The sequence below is a fragment of the Muscardinus avellanarius genome, assembly GCF_963383645.1.
Source record: "Muscardinus avellanarius genome assembly, chromosome: 16".
Lineage (NCBI taxonomy): Eukaryota > Metazoa > Chordata > Mammalia > Rodentia > Gliridae > Muscardinus > Muscardinus avellanarius.
Window position 1 is genome coordinate 39,702,975 of NC_137802.1, and position 14,337 is coordinate 39,717,311.

The following is a 14,337-nucleotide window of genomic DNA, read 5'->3' on the forward strand; positions in this document are numbered from 1 at the left end:
AGAACAAAGCTAGAAGATATATATTTTCTGATTTCAAACCATATAAAGCTACAATAATTGAAACAGTGTAGTACTGTTCTAAAGGCAGATATATAAACCATTGGAGTTAAATAAAAGCCTAGAGCTAAATTCTTCCCTATATTGTCAAGTTATTTTTGACAAGGTTTCCACGAACATTTGGTGGTAGAAATAATAATATTTTAACTAAATATTGTTGAAACATAATAATTACATGGAAAAGAATAGAGTTGGACCCTTACCTAATCCCATATACAAATATTAACTCAAAATAGATAAAAGACCTAAATATAAATCTTAAGACTATAAACTTTTAGGAGAAAATCTGGGTCATAAAACCTCACAACATTGAAATTGGCAGTGATTTCTTGGATATGATTTCAATGGCACAGGCAACAGAAGAGTATACAAACTCCCTAAAAAAAAAAATATTGTATATCCAAAGACAATGTAAACAGAGTTAACAGTTACTAATAGAATGGGATAAAATATTTCCAAATGCTATATCTGAAGGTATATTAATATTCCAACTAGAAATCCTAAAAATTAACAACAATAAAGGCAAACAATACCATTTAGAGATAGGTAAAAGACTAACATAAGTAATGAATCTCCACAGATAACCAATCTTAGTTGTCTGTTGGATGGAAACTCTTGTTTCTCTGGTTCTGGTGTGTGTTACCTATTTCTTCTTTGTAGTTAATTTCTTATAATATTTTCTCTAGTGCTGGTTTTGAAGACAAAAATTCCTTCAGTTTCTGTTTTTCATGGAAGCTTCTTATTTCTCCATCTAATTTGATAGAAAGTTTTGCTGAGTAGGAAATTTTTGGCTGGAAGTTGTTTTCTTTCAGAGTTTGGAATATGTTACTCCAAGCCCTTCTGGCTCTCATGACTTGGTTTGGGAAGTCTGGAGTGATTCTAATTGGCTTGCCTCTGAATGTCACTTGGCCCTTTGTTTTTGTTGCCTTTAAGATTCTCTGCTTGGCTTCCACATTGGTCATTTTGACAATTATGTGGCATGGGGATCCTCTTCTCCGATCCTGTCTAAAGGGAGTTCTATAAGTTTCCTGGACCTGTGTATCAACCTCTTGCTCTATGTTTGGAAAATTCTCTGCTATTACTTCCTTGAAGAGATTGTTGATCCCTTTGGTTTCACTTTCTTTTCCCTCCTCTATTCCAATTATTCTTAGGTTAGCTCTCTTAAAATGGGCCCATATTTCTTCAATATCAGATTCCTGCTGTTACAAAAGTGGATGGAGAGTTTGACAGGAATGTGGTAAAACTCACTAGGAATTAGGAAACAATCTTTTATTTTGGTTAGTGATCAATTACTCAAGTAGAGAATATGGGATCTGCTCCTTAACAGAGTTCATGTATTTGAAATTTGGAAAGAGAAGAAAAGAAGTTGGTATATATCGGCTAATAGTATAAATGTGTGGTTTAGAGAGATGAATCCGATTTTGCATGTGAGAGAGAGAGAGAGAGAGAGAGAGAGAGAGAGAGAGAGAAAGAAAGAGAGAAGAATAAAAAAAGAAAAGAAGAAGGAGGAGGAGGAAAAAGGAAGAGAACAAATGATGATCCAGGTGTACCATGAATCTTCTTCTCCTCAATGGTAGGGATTATATTATATAATACTGAGAGAATAAACACTAAATGTCTAGAGGAACAGAGGAGGGGGTTTTAGGTACTTAAAGGGTCAGAAAAATCACTGTAGTAAAATTATGAATGGAACCGGGTATGTTCAGCATAAATAGGAGAGAACAAGGGAGAATGCGAAATTATCTTCACATATTTGAAAAGGTGACAGATAGAAAAGGAAGTAGAGATAATAGTTTCAAGATGGTACCCAAGCTGACATACATCTGCATATATGCATAAAATATAAATGTATATAAAAATGTAAAACATGGCACATAAATGCACATATAAATACAGACATAAGAATTAAAACATAAACACTAGAACGTAAGGGTGGTTATACTTTTTGGCCCAGAAACAAAAAGAATGAAGAATGAATGAGATGAAACTACAGAGAAAGCTTTGGGTTGGGATGCAGCTACACATTACCAAGACAACAAGAAGAATGGTCCGTCTTAGCGGTGATCTGCCTCTGGCATCTCTGGTGAGAGCAAAAGAGAGCCAGGAGAGCCAGGCAAATTAAACACCTTCTCCCCCCTACACACACACACACACACACACACACACACACACACACACACTAGCACATGGACAAGCAGGTATGCACGTGTGCATACATGCCTTCAGATGAGACTCTACCTCCAGCTGAGAACAGGAAATGTGGGACTTGAGACAGAGAGGTAGGGCACTTCTTTGATGCTGGTGACACAGGAGACTACCCTAGAGGCCTGGCTGATGGTTCCGTGCCCCACTGACATACTGGAAACCTGGGGGCAAGTGACGTACAGCAGTAGCCCTGCCCCTGACTCTCAAATAAGCACCAAGTTAAATCTGCATTCTTTTCTCCAATGATGAACACAAAATGAAGAAACACTAAGCAGCCCAAAAATGTCTGCAGCAAAAAAGGCAATAAATTAAATCAGAATTTAGACTCAAAGAAATAGAGTGAACAGGGCAATAAAGACAGGACTTGGAGAAAAAAAAAAAAAAAAAAAAACTAGACATGGTCCATCTCATTTTTTAGAATAACCCGAAGGCCAATAGATGAAAGCAGGAAAGTAGTAAGAACTTTTCAAATAATCATGTTCCTTCAACAAGGGACTTCGGTCGAGTAGATCCAAGCTCTGGCCTTGGCCGTGTCCTCCATGTATTATTAATCAAATGCTTAAGCAATGAAAAAGTGCATCAGCAAAACAGCTTAGCAAAAACAAAAAGCAACAGCAAAATCAAAACACAAAATCAGCTGAGCCTACAGATTAAAATTAATTGGCCCACATACTGGAGAACTAGGACTAAATAACCTGCAATCACGGAGCCTGGCATCTCGTAGCCCTATGAAAAGGATTTCTCAAATAAATATAAGCATCCTCAGGGCACCTACATGTCTATTGTGTTCACCAGAAAAAGCACAGACATGTCTTCATCGAATTTTCATTCTGGTAGGGTTGGGAGTATGTAATACAAATGAACATTTCTTTCTTTTTTTTTTTTTTTTGTGGGTCTGGAGATGGAACCCAGGGGCATTTGACCTCCAAGCTACACCCCCTGCCCTATTTTTTATTCTTTATTTTGAAACAGGGTCTCACTAAGTTATGGAGGGCCTCACTAAGTAGCTGAGGCTGTCCACGAACCACAATCCTCCGGTCTCAGCCTCCCAAATGCTGGGATTACAAGCGTGCATCACCATGCCCAGTTAGAAATGATCATTTCTATGCAGAAAAATAAAGATTGTTAAAGGGGCACAGAATATGTGTCATCAATTTTGTCTGATTTGTTTTGTTTTGTAGGAGAGAGACGCATTTGGGGACAGAGACGTATGAGCAGAGATCTAAGTAAAGTGAGGCTTTGTGTTGGTTATCAATTTGCTATATGACAAATTGTCTTGGGATAATTTATTAGCTTAAAACAACAATGTATGCTAGTTCATAGTTTTGATGTGTCTGGGCCCTGGGTCTGGCCTAACTGGGTCCCTAGGCTGAGCATTGCCCATAAGACAGCCATCAAAGAGGCTGCGGCTATTGAAAAGTTTTATCTAAGCCAGGCATAGTGGCACACACCTGTAATCTCAGTACTTGGGAGACTGAGACAAGAGGATCGTGGGTTCGCAGCCAGCCTCAGCTACTTAGAGAGGCCCTCTGGAACTTAGTGAGACCCTGTTTCAAAATAAAGAATAAAAATAGGGCTGGACTGTAGCTCAGAGGTGGAATGCCCCTGGGTGCCACCCCCAATACTGCAAAAAAAAAAAAAAAAAAAAAAAACAGAGTGCTACCCAAAATGCTCTTCATCTAATCTCACAGTATTTGTTCCTTTCAGGCTCTGGGCTGGTTCCATACCTGGTCATATTGACCTCTCCACAGCAGAGAGCACGTGAGAAAAGTCAGAGATGGAGAGGGTGCCAGAATGGGCATCAAAGCCTTAGCACCTGATTCTACCTGTGCTGTCCCATCAGTTTTGCCCCATTTTATTCTTTTTCTTTTTTCTATTCTTTTGTACTAGGAATTAAACCCAGGAGCATTCTTTTGAGCTATAACCCTAGCCTAATTTTTTTTTTTTTTCGAAATAGTGTCTTGCTAAATTGCTACCATTGGTCTCAAGCCTACGATCTTCCTATCTTAGTCTCTCCAATATACTGGGATTATAGGAATGTGCCACCCCACCCTACTCTCTTCTTGAGAATCAAGCACTAGATCCAGCCACATGCAGGGAGTGCTTCCCAGGAGGTGGGAATCAGCGGGAAACCCGGCAGTGTGTTTCACACAGAAGGAAGAGTGTCCCAGATATGGGGAATAGCAAATGTGAAGACCATGTGTGTTTAAAGAACAGAGAGAAGACTAGAAATGAGAAAGAAAAGGCAGAAACATGGCAGGAAGAGTAGGCAGGAACCACAGCCTGGGCCATATGGGGCTTTTAGGTCTCAGTAGTTTACATTTGATGATGAATATGTGAAGAAAATCTTTTGAGCCAGTTAGAGCAGATGATGTTAAACTTCTAAAACTGCAGTGATGCTACTTACATTCTATTTGCTTGTTTGTTTTGTTCTTTAATGACATTTCTATGGGGCGGCTGACAATTCCATGTCAGTTCTCTATATTAAAAATTACTTGCCAGGTGTCATGGTGCTCATCTGTAATTTCAATATTTGAGAGACTGAGACAGGAGGACCACAGCTTATAGGCCAGTCTCAGTAACTTAGCAAGAGCCTCAGAAACTCAGTGAGATTGTTTCAAAATAAAAAATAAAATAAGGCTTGTAGTGTCGCTCAGAGGTAGAACACCCTTGGGTTCAATCTTCAATACTAAAAAAAAAAAAAAAAAAAAAAAAAAAAAAATTTATCTTACTGGATCTTACCCCAGATCTGAAAAGTTAATGATCTCTAAGGAAATGATTCAAAAACCATAGGTTTGTAAGGATTTGGGCACCTCTGTATTGAGTATAGTTGATATTATTATTATTACTCATTGCAACCAATTGGCCTGTCCACATCAACTGCAAACAAAAGTCAGGGGAAACAAGGAGCCGGGATGGGCAGCGGTAAAGGGGACACCATCCTGGCTGTGTATGTGGACCCACCAGCGAAGGCCTCAGCAGCCTCTGGTACCCAGCCACTGAAGGGCGGGCAGCCTCCTTCCAGCTGCAGGACCAACATGCTTAGCTTGCTGATTCCTTCTCCCTGGTTATCTGGGTCAGTGAATTCCAGCACACAGCTGCCAGCTGAGCTCTTCCCTGGCCAAGTTTCTTCGCTTTGAAATTCCCCGCAGGCCACCTCGCCCAATGATGTCAGATGGCGGGGGGGGGGGGGGCGAGCCCTGCCAGCCCTCCCCTCTCACAAGATGATGTACAGGGGAAACGCGCACTGTCCTTGCCCAGGAAACATCTGGCTGATCCGCCAGTCCTCAAGCAGGTCACTGGCTGCTCTGTAAGTGAGTGGAACAGAATAGGATGGGAAGATAGGGAGCTTCAGCAATTACTCAACCTCCCCGTTGAGTTCGGGCAAAAACGAGATGAGAGGAAATGGCCTCCCCAGTGGGCACTCTCCAAGGGACCCGCCGCCATTGTGCACAGTCACATTTCCTAGCTTGTCATGGAAAATGAGTGCTGTTTACAAGAGGTGAAAGTAGCTGAGATGGGAACGCCAGCCAAGCTGGGTAGCGAAGGGCGCACTCCTACTTGGAAACTTTCAGCAGTCCCGTGATCATTCAATCCTGGGCCTGAAATATAGGCTTCCAAGGAAGAATATTATTCACTCTCCACTGGAAAATGAAACGCCACATTCATCGGTGAGCAGAATCCGTGACCACTTAAAAACAGACCTGGCTCCTCACAAGCTGTTTGGCATGAAACAAGCATTGCTGCAGGGCTGGTGAGGAGCTTTAAGTACAGTTTTTGGTCCTGCTGGGTTTCCATGACTTTTTTCCCAGTGTATGAACCACTGGAGAAGAAATTGAGCAAAATAGATAAGAAAAACTGGATTTGGCGCGCTCTTCTCCCCCTCCTCCCCAGGTCTGTCCCTGGGGGAACACAGGTTTTCTTAAGTTTCAGGATGCAGGCCTGCCCGAGAATGAAAAGGCCTTCTCTTCTAGTTCTATTTTGCCTCCTGACTCTCTCCTCTTCCCTGTTAAGTCAATAATGACCATTGTGCTCTGTAGACTTTTAGATGGCCAGTATGCATCTTCTAAAGGTATTGAATCGGAATAAGAAAGAAAAAAAAAAGTAGCCCTGAAAAACATACCTTTGAAAATTCTGAAAATAAAAATTAATGTGATCTCAATATTTGGTCTTGGTCATTTTTTTTTTTTTCCAGGGGAGAGAGCATCTTTTTAGCATAGCGATCAATTTGAGATCATGGGACCCTGGGGGTGTTGCTCTGCCATTCATTCCTTCCACAGACAGATTAGAATAATTTTTTAGGGGAGAGAGTGTATAAACAGCAGATGTATCTGGAAATAAGACAAAGTTCTGTACTCTCTTGGAGCCTGTATAGATGAGTAAGCAACAAATAACATTTAATAGTAAGTACTACATGTTGTGCAGACAGGGCAGCAGCATAAGGTATGACTTTTACCTATTCTCTGGTTCTTTTACTCCGTGGCCTCTCTGAGGAGAGAGCATTTACATCTACTTAGAGATTTCCAGCCTGTGGGGCTCTGGAAGCAGGGCATCCCAGGCAGAGACAACTTGCATAATGACTGATGCAGGAATGAGTTCAGCACATTGGTGGAACAGAAAGATGGGTGGGTTAAAAATGTGAAGATGAGAACGAGGAAATATAAAGGCCAGAGTGTGCGGGACTTTACTCAGCCTTTGTCATTTATTCCAAGTGCTTCAGGAAGTTATGAAGGGACTTAGAGGAGAGGTAGTGATGCATGTGATCTGATTTCATCTTTAGGATTTATGGGGACGCAACAATGCAAATCAGTCCAGAGCTCTTTTGAATAGTCCAAAGGCAACACCGAGAATTTGGACCAATATGGCAGCAACAAAGATGGGAAGAAAGGGTTAGACTGGGAACGTGTTTTGGAGGTAGGTACAGCCTTGGGTCTTGCTGATGGATTAGATTGGAGGGTGGCTGGCCAGCTTATCCTGGAATAATTATTTAGCTGGGATAAGATTTCAATAGAAGCCAAGGGGGAGAAGGGTGTCACAAGTAGAGGTGCCCTCTGGACAAAGAGTCAAAGGTAGGAAGTTATTTGGTGCTGACAACTCAGCTCAGAACTAAAAACAGTCATCAGGGTGGGTCGTGGTGGCACACGCTTGTAATCCCCGTGCTTGGGAGGTGGAGACAGGAGGATCGCGCTGGTTCGAAGCCAGCATCGCTGGCTTAAGAGGCCTTTTTCCAAATAAAAGTAATATAAATAGGTCTGGGAGTGTAGCCTGGAGGTAGAAGGGTTTCCAGGAACCCCAGTACAACTAATAATAATAATGATAATGATAATAATAATAATAAATAAAAACAGTCATCAGGACCCAGAGTGGAGCAGAAGGAAGAGAGCTCACAGGATCTTTGAGTTTCCAGTCTACCACTTATCTGGATGGGTTACATTAAACACAGTATTTAGCCTCCCTGAGCATATCTTCCTCATTAGAAAGTTGGAGATATTATTTCCTGTCTCACCAAGACAAAGCTGCAAGGAAACCATTCACTCTAGTAACTAGTACACAGTAGGGGCTTCAAAATGTTAAATCTTTAAAAATTTTTTTTTCCTTTCTTTTTTTTTTTTTTTTTTTGGTCAAGAAAACCTCAGGTTCTCAGTAAGATCAATGGTTAATTTTGTGTAGAAATTTGACTAGGCCATAAGAGGCCCAGAAATTTGGCCAAATATACTTCTGGGCATGTCTCTGAGGGTGTTTGGGGGTAGGATTGATATTAGAAGACTGAACTGCAGATGGACCTCTTTAATGTGAAAGATGTCATCTAATCAGTTGAAGCCCTCAGTAGAACAAAAAGACTGATGCTCCAGAGAACGAGAGGGAACTCCCCCTGCCCGTCTGCTTTGAGCAGGGGTGGTGGTCTTTTCCAACTTCCACACTCCAAAGCACTGAAGCACCGGCTCTTCTTGAGACTCCAGCCGGCCTGCTTAGAAACTAGAACTCTTCCCACTCGCCGACGGCAGGTCTTGGGGCTCTTTATCCAGCCAGTGGTTGGCTTGTTTCTTTGGAGGCCCCAGACTAACGCAGGTCTATCAAGGATGACTCAGTGAAGCCGGGCTCTTCCGATCTGAAGGTGCTGGATTTCAGTATTAACACACATTAGGGTTTTCTAAAACCGATGCATTATCTTAGACTAGATTTATAGTGAGCTTTGAATTTGGACAGAAATTTGACAAAACTTAGGGATGATTTTCTTCACAGGCCAAAGGAATAGCCTGAGGCTTGGCAGGGAGGTAAGAGAGGAGGAGGCAGATAGGTAAATATGATTGGGTAAAATAGCTAATCATAGATAACATTATTCAGCAACTTATTAAATAGGACTGGAACAGATCAGAAATGGTTGCTCACTTATGAAAGGACAGGTACAGGCTGGGAGATCCGAGTTCTATGGAGGAGGAGGCCTTGGAGCTGGTTAATAACCTCCTGGTCCAAAGGGAACCTTTCCTATGAGCTGTTCAATAACTGTTATAGGCAATGATTCTTTTTTTTTTTTTAATCTGCAGCTTAAATAAAAAAATGAGTTTGTTTTTCTCTCTAGCAGTTGCCAAAGTAGGTGACTTATAACAGTCCAGAAATGGTAGGACTATTTTTTCATCCTTTATTTTGGGCTCACATCTTCAAATCCAATTAAAGGTGTCAGTTCCAGTTCTCACGCCCTGAGACATAGTGAAGGGGAGGAGATAAGACCTAATGAGAGCTTGTCTTTTCACTTTAAGATCCTGAGCTGGAAGCAGAGCATAGTGGCCTGTGCCTGTAATCCCAGTATTTAGGAGGCTGAGACAGGAGGGTCATGCGTTTGAGAATAGCCTCAGCAAGTGGACTCTCATCAACCTAACGAGATCCTGTTTCCAAATAAGAAATAAAATCGGGCTGAGGGTGTAGTTCGAGCGTAGAATGACCCTGGGTTCAATTCCCAGTACCAAAAAAAGAGAAAAGATCCTGAGCTGGAAGAGGCACTGATTGCTTACATGATACTGGCTGGAATTCATTCCCATGGCCACCCTTCTTTGTGGGAGTAGCAGTTTTGCGTTTTAGCCATGTTCTCAGCTTGGGTATGAGATAGCAGATCCTGTGGGAGGTTCGGCAGCTTGTCACAAACCCCTTAAGTACTAAATTTCCCTTCCATGCGGTGGTGATCATGTGTTTTCTCATTATTGTACACATATCCCATGTCCTCTGGGGACTGCTAATTCCCTAGAGAAGAAGCCGTTCCATCTGCAGGTACTCCAGTGCCTAGCGCTGGGCCTAGTTTAGCGTGTAGAGGACTCAGAAAGTCACTCCCGATGTACGCTGCTGCTTAGCCTCTGGGCCACTGTCATAGCTTATGAAACGGAGAACCTGTTAATGCGTGCTCAAATAGACGCACGCACACATATTCATATATATTTGTGAAATTCATCATTTATCTGAAGCCCTCCTTATGATTGGTTCCAAACTCTGTGACTCAAGTAAACAATACGTTGCTGCCTTCTCAGGCAAAAATAAATAATAAATAAATGTGTGTGTGTGTGTGTGTGTGTGTGTGTGTGTGTGTGTGTGAAATTTTGGAGAAAATTTGTGCTCCTTATGCCTCTCTTTTCTCTGGCCCCTGAAATAGCTCTGCTCCGTTATCTGCATGCACAGTCCCCGGAGGGTGTGCTGTCCACCAACATAGATCAGACAGACACAGGGATGTGTATGAATAGCCCCTCTGCCATTTTTATCCAGTTAAACTTCCAAAGCTGATGCCCTACTTTGGACCCTTGATTTAACATGGACTATACCATGTGCTGTAGGATCCCCCATGACACCAACATGCTGGAGGGACCAATGGGAATGTTGGGGGAACCATGGAGCAAAATAAGTGCCTGTTGGGAATGAATAGATCTTATGGAGACACTCCGCAACCTGACACCCATCAAGGCTTACTGGTGCTGTTGGGATAAGGTCCAGAGTCCTCACGTGGCGCGCAGGGTCCCCCACAGCCTGTGTGTCCATTCATCATCCACTTTCCAGAAATTCTTTTCATAGTGTCCTTGCTCTCTCCTGCTTTAGGGGTTCTGCGCAAATGGTTCTGTCTGGAATAGCTTCCCAACCCCTCAACCACGGTGCCCTATTACATAATTTCTTTTTTTATTTTTGGTACTGGGACTTGAACCCAGGGGCATCCTACCTCTGAGCTACATCCCCCAGCCCTTTTTAAAAATTATTTATTTATATTTTATTGAGAGCTTTTTTTTTTTTTTCAGTACTAGGGATTTAACCCAGGAGCATTCTAAATCCAAGCTAAGCCGGGTGTGTTGGCGACACTTGTAATCCCAGTGCTTGGGAAGCTGACAGGATTGTGCAGGTTCGAAGACAGCCCCAGCTACTTAGTTGAGGCTCTCAGCAACTTAATGAGACCCTGTTTCCAAATAAAATATAAAATAGGTCTGGGAGTATAGCCCAGACAGAGGTAGAAAAGCCCCTGGGTTCTACCCCCAGTACCACAAAAAATAAATAAATCCAAGCTACATCCCAAGCCCTATTTTTTATTCTCTTTTTTTCTTTCTTTGAGATAGTGTCTCACTAAGTTGCAGAGGGCCTCACTAAGTAGCTGAAGCTGGCCACAAACCTGTGATCCTCCTGTCTCAGCCTCCTAAGCACTGGGATTACAAGTGTGCGCCACCAAACCTGGCAATTTTATTTATTTTTTTAAATTTTTGAAACATGGTCTCACTAAACCTTGAACCTGCAATCCTCTTGCCTCAGCCTCCCAAGTATAAGGGTTGTAGGTGTGCACCACCACATCCAGCTTACAGTGCCCTTTATTTGACTTTTGCATGTGCTCATCGCCTTCCAATAGCCTTTCCTCCTGCCTGCGTCTTCCTCCTTGGAGGATAATAAGTTCTTGAGGGCAGGAACCCAGGGACCAAGTCTGTGTCATTCATTCCAGGAACCACTAAGCCTCTTCTCATGAGGGATGACACCAGTGTTTCGAGAAATACATGTTAAGCGATTAATGTCTATGCTTTTAAAGAGAATTCTCTGAGCTGGCAGGGGGGTGCTCCTAGAAAATTAAGAATACTGGACTCTTTCTGTTTTGTTTTTTTGTGTGTGGGGATGTGTGTTTTGTTGTTGTTGTTATTGTTGTTGTTTGCTCTAATTCAGCTGGGAAGCAGGAGGTGTGAAGGGCAGACATTGATGGAGATCCTGAGGGGGGAATCCCAGCCAGGGAGCCAGGCCACGACTCTTGTTGTGAAAGAGTAGACTTTGCAAGGGAAAGTGATCCTCCTCTCTGCTTTTAACTCCTGTGGTCTAAGACAGTCATCAATTTTGAATTGTTATGTAGTGTAAATAATTGGCTTAGGAAAAAATTTAGTCTCCACAGTAGTTCTACTTTTGCTATTAAATTGCAACTGAAATCCTGACTGAGCTCAGTTGGACTCAACCCAAACCGGGGCACTTCTCCAACATTATACTCTAGCCCGCAGCCACCCCAGGAAAGCCACTCTTAACTGGGGCAGGACCTTGGTCTTTCAAGTGAGGAGTGAAAGAAACTCCGGGCATCTAGAACCCTCCCCTCCCCCACATGCTGACTTGGAATAATTTGACTTGAGTCAATGGGAATGAGTCTGCGTATCAGGAGGAGTTTCGCCCTTAGGTTCCATATGATTCGTTGAATCTTCCCTAAGTCATTTATTCACTCAGTCACCACTTGAGTGCCAACTATATATTACCCTCAGAGTTGATCATCACAATGTGATCATTGTCTCTATGCACAAGAGCTCACTGCCTGCTCTGAGAGACAGATGTGGGAAAAATAAGCTCTAAAGTGCTATAGGAATGACAGTGTGTTTACAACTCTCAGACGTTTAGTGAAACATCCAGCTGTTGTGGAAAGACCCCCCCAAAGAATCAAGCGCAACCCCTAAAGTACCAATTCTGGCACCCACTAAAGCTCGGTGGTTCTAAATCTCCCACAAACATCATATTTCAGTTCTGTGTAGAGCTGTCCTCAACTCCAAATTAGCAAGCCCCAAAGCTATAATTCTATTAATTTTAGCAAATGTGCTACTTTTTTCCTAAGTGCCTACCTAAGCAACTTGGTACTCTTAGTATTCTCAGAGTTCATAGCAAATTACCAAATGCTATTTAAAGAAACGATTTGCATGAAACCATTTCATGACAACTCTCTGTTCTCTCAGTACCTGCATTTCAGAGAATCTATACATAAGACTTCAACTTATCCTCTATCACATGACATATTTAGATTTAGCTTATCTAAAATCAAATTCCAGCTACATTACTGATAATGATAGTTTAATTATAAATTGATGAAGTATTCATTTAGTTGCATAATCCTATCAACATCATCGTGAGGACTCGGTCATGGATTGGCGTACACTTTAGGAAGAATCTAGATTGGGGAATAGTGCAGGGACTACTGCAAAAGATTACTGTCTTGTTTCTGTATTTGCTTGTTGCCATGAGCCTGGGAAGACACAGGCCTATCTCTTGCTATTAGCAGCAATCTTACCACTCAAGGCAGATTGGTGTCAAAGATGAACAGAAGAACACAGCTGTCAGTTGGATCACCTGTATCACCTGTATCAGTCCCCACATGAAGCCTGACCTTGCATGGGAGCCCCCCAAAAAACTTTTTGTGTGTGTGGTACTGGGGATAGAATCCAGGGGCTTTCTACCTCTGGGTTACACTCCTAGGCCTATTTTGTTTTTTATTTGGAAATTTTATATTTCATTCGGGTCTCACTAAGTTGCTGAGAGCCTCGCTCAGTAGCTGAGGCTGGCTTCAAACCTGCATGATCCTCCTGTTTCAGCCTCCCAAGTACTGGGATTACAGGTGTGCGCCACCACGCCTGGCTCCAAAAATCTTTGATGTGTTCAGGATAGGTTGGGTGTCCACTGCAAAGAAAAGAGACCAGATTAGTACATTCTCACAAAAAGAAAACAGTGGAAAAAGCTATACATTAGACAAGAGTAAGTCAATTTGCATTTATTTACTACGGAAAGCACTTTTCAGAGTCAAAACACAGTTTAAAGAATCTCATTTGAATAAAGTCCTTCCTCTGGACATACCCCTGAGTTTCTATCTCCACTAATCAAGGTTTGGGAGTATCACACAGAGTGATTACAATTTTTCCCTGAGATCATCAAGAGTGTCTTTGGCTCACACCACCAAAATCCCAGAGAAAACAGAACACCGAGTGTCCTTTTGATAGTGGAAGAGGCAGAAAACTTGGGTAGAATACCTGAGAAAAAGATGCAGAGTCAACTAAGCCACTTGTAAGTTATACCTGGCTGTGAACTATCATTATTCTGTCAACATTTCCCAAGATTGTAGAAGGGAAATGCATCTTATTGCATAGAAAGACTCTTTATGACAGTGCTGTGCACCAAACATCTCTGCTTTTGCTAACTACCAGCACCATCCCAGTATTTCAGTTTCCAGCATGATGCAGAGCAGAAGGAGTAGGCAGCTTTTCCCCAGTAGCATATGGGAATAAGAAAATCCCAAATACGGATGATGCAGAAAAAATGGTGATCACAGGATGTGCTCGGTCAGGCCTGCAGTTCTTCTCAGAATGTGTGATATCACAACAGCTACTTCTCCTCAAGTCAGAGCAAAGAAAGGCTTATCGGATTACCACCACAACGCCTTTCCCAATTAAGACAACCAAGCATAAGGCAAATAGACACCAGCAGGCTGGAAGCATTGCGGGTCGCTTCTGAACACAGGCAGCTTCCAGCAGCCCCTCCTGGGTTGCAAACAGTACATCCTGGGAAGGAGCCAGGCTGCCAGGACGGGTCCCTCTTAACTTTTGTTGTCTTTCCTCCACCCACCCATCCCCCTAGAATGGCACAATGGAATGCTTGTGTTGCCTACTGAGAACTTCCCTTTTTAAAAATAAACAAGCAAAGCTTTCCCTAATCTGCCCCCTATTCAATAGTGGAAGAAGGCAGTGGGCCTGCCTGGGTAGGAGGAGTGGGAAAGGAAGCAGGCCTGCGATCCAGGCGTTTTGGGATGGGATACGTGCTGTAGGGCGCACAGGC